Genomic DNA, 7,366 nt, shown 5'->3' with positions numbered 1-7,366 from the left:
CTCAGTACTGGGTTCAATGAGGATCTGGATACCACAAGAGCAGATACGAGAATATTTGCCCTCAGATTTTAAGGACTACCCTGACACCACTGTGATTCTTGACTGCACCGAGCTGAGGTGTCAGTGCCCATCTTCCCCGCTCCTCCAGAGTGAGGTGTTTTCCTCCTACAAGTCCCACTGCACAGTCAAAGGGCTGATTGGAATTGCTCCACATGGAGCAGTGACATTTGTCTCTGCACTCTATGCCGGATCAATCAGTGACAAGCAGATCACAAAGGAATCTGGTATCGTCAACACATTAAAGCCTGGTATGGCTGTCATGGTAGACAGAGGCTTTCTTATCGACGATATTGTACCGTGCAAGGTATACAGACCAGCATTCCTTGCCGGGAGATCTCAAATGTCTGCTGTTGAAGTTAGGGAGACCCAGGCCATAGCACATCTCAGGGTACGCGTGGAGCGTCTCATTCGTCGGGTGAAGGAGCACAAATTCTTTGACTCTGAAATCCCTCTACGGCTTTTTGGGAGCATCAACCAGCTGTACACTGTGGCATGTCTCCTCACCAATTATGAAAATGGGCCTCTTGTAAAAGCATGGGTTAAGAAGCCTGAGTAGCATATAACACCTGCTTTTAACAATAGGCCTGTTTTCATGTTGGGGATGGAATAATTTTGTTATGTAACAGGGATGGGAATAAGACTCTCATTGGGGCGATGTTCAATTCCACGAATGAGAGAATGTCTAGGCTCTGCGATTCATTTTAGTGTTCATTTTTTTTATAATAATGAAAAAAAAACTATTATAAAAAAAAACTATTATAAACTGTAATGTTGTTTTTGCATTTTAACAATGTTAAATTCACGATTTGATGAATCCAAATATTTTTTAAATTAACTTTTGGCTTCTTCTGACAGGAGTGTGGCAGGAGCATGTGTGTGCGTGTGCGTGTACGTGTGTTAAATAAATACGTTATTGTTACTGTCTACAACTGTGTCCCTTTGCTATTTATGATGCTCTAAGAAGTAGTCATGACACACAAAATGAATGGATTATGGACAGGTTATTTGGAGTCCTCCTTCATTACTTATTCACCAATTTCATGTCTTATCCAGTAAGTATTTGTGACCAACAGTAACAAAAATAGCATTACACCAAATTACTTAATTCTTATATTTTTACTAGTTAGTCATTTAATATGAAACTCCTCTTCATGTTTTAAATATTTATTAAATTAAAAAATGTAGCAAAATTCATTAACAGTTACTCCAATATTACTCTTCACTAGATAAGAAAGTGCTGAGGTAAACATAAAAGAAAAAATAATCAACCCTTTCTTTGATTATGCTAATGATTTCATTGTTACGAGGAATTCTTTCTAACAACATGTCCTCCTGTGTGTACACAACAAAATCGCACCACTCACATCCTGAAATCAGCATCTGGCCCTGTATCTGCCAGAAGTAAGGATGGGTTTTCCTTAAACTTGGTTTCCCGTCCCTGATCACAATGTATGGACAGTCCACGTAGCTCGCCACATTTGGGCACTTTACTTCAACAAGTCCAAACACGGGCTGGCCCTTTGGGTCATAGACCATCCCATCGGGGGACGAGCCCATCCATGGGGCATCGGGATGGATAAGGAACCCACACTGGTAATGATTGACTTCCCTAACTCTGCAGTACTCCTCTATTGCTGTACTTTCCATCTGAAGCCCCCTCCTCATGTCAGCTGTCTGATGGCAAGGTCGAAGAAGCCTTTTGGCCAGATTCTCAGCAGAGGTCTGTGCCTTGGTGTGACAGACCTCTCTAAATTTGGTTGAGGTAATGCGGGGGTGCCTAAGTTGGTGCCACTCAGTGCAGTTACTCTGCTCTTTTGTACAGTTTTCAATTTTGTGTGCCATATCTAGCGATGTTTCGAGGGATAACATGTGGTGGTGTTGCTGTTCTGTGTAGACAAAATCACAGTTTGATGGTTCGAGCCTGTAGTCACTGGGTGGCAGCTGTGGGGGTGAAGGAGCATCTGTGTGGACAGGTTCTGGGCACTACTTTTGCAGGCAACTGATAGGACAGTACACTTCCTTCCTGAACTGGCCCGAACAAGGAGTCAACCAGGGGTACATCACTGGATATGGCCATAGTTGTTATCATGGGAGCCAGATCAGCAGGAATGTCCTGGTATACCACTCCAACGTTGAGTGTGGCAGGTACAGGCAAAGGAGAAGTGACTCCTCTATACAGGTTGCTTCTGTGAAAAAACAAAACAAAAATACAAAAACAGTCGTATTGTTATTGCTAAGATAATGCATAAGTTGAAGTGAAGTAGCTATATCAAGACCTCATTTGTGTGAAAAACCTAGAGAGATTGCATTCATTAGCATTGCAGCAATGCAGAAGCAATACAATAATGCAGTAAAATACCAACCTGATTCCCTCTACGAGTCTTCTTTCCCTTGGTCGGGCTGAAACGATCACCATGTTGTTCACCAGACCAGGTTTGACACCCTGCATTGAAATCAAACTATGTTTTAGTAAAAGATAACCAAAACATCCATGAACTAAACTGTAGGGTTATGTTTAAAAGGTGAGTTACCATGGTTCTTGGTTTGTGCCAACTCTGCTCGGTCTCTGTGCAGCTGTGCACTGGTGGAACGGCCTTGAGCTGCAGCTGTGAATAATGTGCAGTCTGGTACAAAAGAGCTGCCACGTGGCTGCACAGGACAGTGCCAGCCACACAGGTACACATACAGCTTTCCAGCTTCACAGGCTTTGCATCCCTAAGCAGAATCTGTTTCAAAACACATGTGTTAGAAATAGAAATAGACCTGTTGCAAGTGCAATTAATTTAACAGAGGTCTACATTTAGCCAATGTGTCCCTATGATTCAATACCCCTATTCTCTTGTGTACATCATCATGAGTAATCAAAGGCAACCCCAGGACTCTGAACTTGAGTTCTCATGAACCTGAACTGAACTGAACCTGTATGATGACCTTGCCTTACACTCAGACTGAGCGACTTTTTCCGTTTCTCCATACTTCTGAAGCACTCAGACCTAATTGTGAACTCTCCTGTCGGACCCTTGTTTGAAACTGAGATTAACGTGGGGGTTAATAACATCAGTGTTAATAAAGATACAAATGAAATACAGATATAAGCTATACTTTCAATGAGGTGAAGTGGCAGTCTCTCTCAATGGGGCTATAGCTAACTGGGTCAACGCGTGTATTATCATCAATAACATCAACAACGTTCATTTTCACGGAAAAACGACTCGTTCCTGGAAAAGTAGACATATAGAGGTTCAAGAAGCTGGTATTTGAAGTACATTTTGAACACATTTCTCGAAAAACCGTCCGATAATAAGTGCCAGTACGCTGGCTGTTATGCTAATAGCTACATGCTTATGGATATAACATGTGCTACTCAAAACTTACCTTCATAGTTGTTTATGTAGTTCGCCACATACAGCTTGAAACCCTTATTTTTCATCGACACCGGTGTTGAAGATGTTGACGTTATTATACGACTGACGTCGCTTAAATTGATCCTAGGTAAGTCCTGCAGCGAGCGTGTAAAGAAGACTGCCATTTCTGTTTACCGTCACTGACACCGACAAGAAATTGAACGCTACCGCACCGGAAGTAGATAAGCTGGCTGAGATTTACAGCGGAAGGACGTGTCATGTAGGCTATTATGGTTTAGTCTTGTTTTTTTTGTGATGTAGTAATTAAGTTGAAGAGTTTGCGGATGTTGTCTGAAGCAAGTCTATTTTTGATAAAGCCAGTCTGGTCAGAGTGGATTAGCAGTGGGGTGACCGTTTCTATTCTTGTTTTTATTGCTTTTGTAATGATATTCAGGTCTGTGTTATTCATTGAGGGCAAAAATATGGCCAACGATAGGACCAGATTTTTTTGATTTTTATTTCGTTTTACTAATCAAGAGTAGGCCTGATTTGACCGAGGGGCTTTGCATAATTATCCCTCCCTGCTATTTATTAGTCCCCCAAAGCACCCTGAAACAACTTGAGTCCCACATACTATCCGCCACTAACTGTCACACCGCGTCCTGCTACGCGGTCCAACAACCCCATCTAGTGGCCACTTGACGCCACTGTACCCCATTCTTCCATCACACCTGTCTTCAATCAGCAATCTCCACTTCCTACTTCAGCCGGGGATCTCTATCCAGCCGGTGCCAGTTGGTCGTTACAACTACCCAGTTCGTATCAGTCCTACCAGCATTCTCTAGACCCAGTTCGGTGTTCCCGTTCTCTTGCTAACCCTCTCCCCTCTCCCCTCTCCGTCCGTCACTCTGCCCACTTGTTGCTGAACCCCTGCCTGCCTGACTACCTGCCTATCGTCGAGTCCTCACCTGTCTGACTGCCTGCCTGACGCTGAACCCCCCGCCTGTCGCCCAGTCCTTGCCTGCCTGACTGACTCCCTGTTGCCGAACCCTCGCCTGTCTGACTACCGCTTGCTTCGCCCCAGCTTGTCATCTACCCCGTGTCCAAGTAAACCCTCTTTCCTTTTACCCCGTCTCTGCCTCCCTGTGTCCGGCCCTTGGGTCCCCTCGCCCCGCTCCTTAAAACCAACAGTGCAAGCAGGCCAATGGCAACCAAGCGCGCAGTCCTTCCTCCCTCACTTTAAAAATCCACCAGCCACCACTGGTACACATACGTAAACATACATATAACTATGTACAGATACTTAAACGTACATACACATAGATAAACAAACATACTAATATTCACACACAGTATGTGAAATGTGTGTGTAATGGCAGTACATGTACACAATCTTCAATAGTTGTACGATTTCTAGTTCCTATTCCTGTCCTATTTCACATTCCTTACACTTGTCCATTAAGTTTGCACGTCTGAGTTATAGTTTGTTGTTCATTGGTTTGAGGCTAGGTTCCATTAGACAACACACATGGCTGGTTGTCTACTTCCGGTAGAAACTAAACGTCAATGGACTTAAAAAACACCTCTGTCACGCCATGAAACCACAAAAATTAGGGAATGGTTCACGGAATTCGTGGTTCGGTTCATATCACGGTTTTGGGTTCACTACGTTTTGGGTAAAGCAGGGGGTGACACAAGTGACCATAAAAAAAAGTACACGTATAAACATGTAGTGACACACACACACACACACACACACACACACACACACACACACACACACACACACACACATATATACACACATACATGCTCTATATATATATATATATATATATATATATATATATATATATATATATATATACACCCACCTCGAGAACATTATGAAAACTTCAACAACAATGTTATGAATATATCAACAAGAATGCTATGAAGTTGCAACCCGATATCACGCCATTGCGTGCTCCTGCGCACGAACGTTAATCTATTGAAGCGTGTTCCCGAGCACGATAGTCCGACTTTTTGCGTGTTACACAAAACGAAATGTAAACCAATGCATTCTGAATGGGAGTGTTCTAAGACAATTAACGTGCTCCACAAAACGCTACGAGAGAGAGAGAAAGAGAGAGCGGGAGGGACAGAGAGAGAGAGAGAGAGCGAGAGAGAGGCTTCAGAAAGGGTGTGCGCAGATAGTACAGTGCACCCTAGTTATGTTTATGCCAAAACCTATATATATAATTAGCCTATAATTATATTATTTAGCGTGTAATGAGACAATCTATAGCCAAATTGTCGAAGATGCCCGAGAATCTTCGGGGATATCAGCATGGGAAATCGGCGAATCAGACCCATGAATCTATTGTAGCGACCCTGGGACAGTTAAATAGTTTGTGTGTTATGTGTTACATTATATTTCGTTGTCCGTTATGCCAGTTGTTCTATGTGCATGTATTGTAATGTTGTTCTTGTCAAACAGCGTGTGGGGCGAATCATTAGGTCAGCTGGGGGAGGGCCTTGGAAGAACAGGAGGGTGGGGGCCTGCACGCGAGTGAGAACGTGTTGCCGGGGTAACCGGGGTTTGTTTGGGTCCGGTTTTCAGCTGTTGGTTTCAATGTTGTTACAATGTTACGGGTTTCAGTGACCTGGTTTTTGGTCCATTAAAACTACCTTCAACTAATGACTCGACATGATTATGTCACCGGCGAGGTCGTTACACTATAAAGAAACACCATCTCAAGCGGGAGAGAACGTTTGCGGTGCTGGTTTGTGTCACCAACCCAGCAACCCAGTCGCCAAGAAAAAACGTTGACGGTGTACGTTTCCATGAACACTGGATACGTAGCATTTCAACGTAAAAAATAGCGTGTTATACCTACAGTATCCACGTGTGCCGCTGTGGAGGCGGGTTTCGGGGTTTGGGACACGATTGTTTAGGGGGGGGGGGAGACTGTTGTTGACCGGGGAGGGGGGGGGGGGGGGGAGACACGTTTGTTGAGGGGGGGGGGGGACACACGATTGTAGGGGGGGGGGGGGGGGCACACGTTAGTTGAAGGGGGGGGGGGGGGGGACACGTTTGTTGAGGGGGGGAGACACGTTTGTAGGGGGGGGGGGCACGCTCGACAACGAGAGTTGGTTTTTATTGAACCCTCGACAACGTGAGTTGGTTTTTATTGAACGAGACTTCAACACGGAACAGCTGCACGAAACGATGGTCACGTCACTCTCGGTGACGGTGTCGACAATAATGAACACACGAACAATGTTAATAGAACAACACACAACCACATAACATCCCGAACCCATTAACCCCACTTAATCCTAACAACAAAACAAGTTAACAAAAGCCCCATTTGTCAACTGAGAACCCCAATTCCCAGAATCCCCCGCGGCTCCGGAACACGGCGTAGCTTATATTAATCTTTATTATCTGAATGGGAAATGCAATATTTTAGGACAGATACACCATTAAACGCGTTTCTAATGACATTTCTAGCGAGAAATGTACATTTTCCTTACATAATCTTCAGTCAGTGAATGTGTATGATCTTTATTAATCTTTATTATCTGAATGGGAAATGCAATATTTTAGGACAGATACACTATTAAACGCGTTTCTAATGACTTTTCTAGCGAGAAATGTACATTTTCCTTACATAATCTTCAGTCAGTGAATGTGTATGATCTTTATTAATCTTTATTATCTGAATGGGAAATGCAATATTTTAGGACCGATTCACCGTTAAACGTGTTTATAACATTTCTAGCGAGAAATATACTTTTTACTTGCATAATCTTCAGTCAGTGATTGTGTCTGATCTTTAGTTTTATAGTTATTAGGATTTGATCGGCTCGCTCGCATGTTTCAACGACGTCAGGTTGCTTTCGCTAAACTAGCAGCTCACGTGCTTCCTGCGTTTGTGTTATTAAACTGTTACTTTATGTAACTTTTAATGATATCA

This window comes from Gadus chalcogrammus, unplaced genomic scaffold, assembly GCF_026213295.1.
Source record: "Gadus chalcogrammus isolate NIFS_2021 unplaced genomic scaffold, NIFS_Gcha_1.0 GACHA078, whole genome shotgun sequence".
In the NCBI taxonomy this organism is placed as follows: domain Eukaryota; kingdom Metazoa; phylum Chordata; class Actinopteri; order Gadiformes; family Gadidae; genus Gadus; species Gadus chalcogrammus.
The sequence above is the reverse complement of the archived record's forward strand: the minus strand, read 5'-3'. Positions refer to the sequence as shown.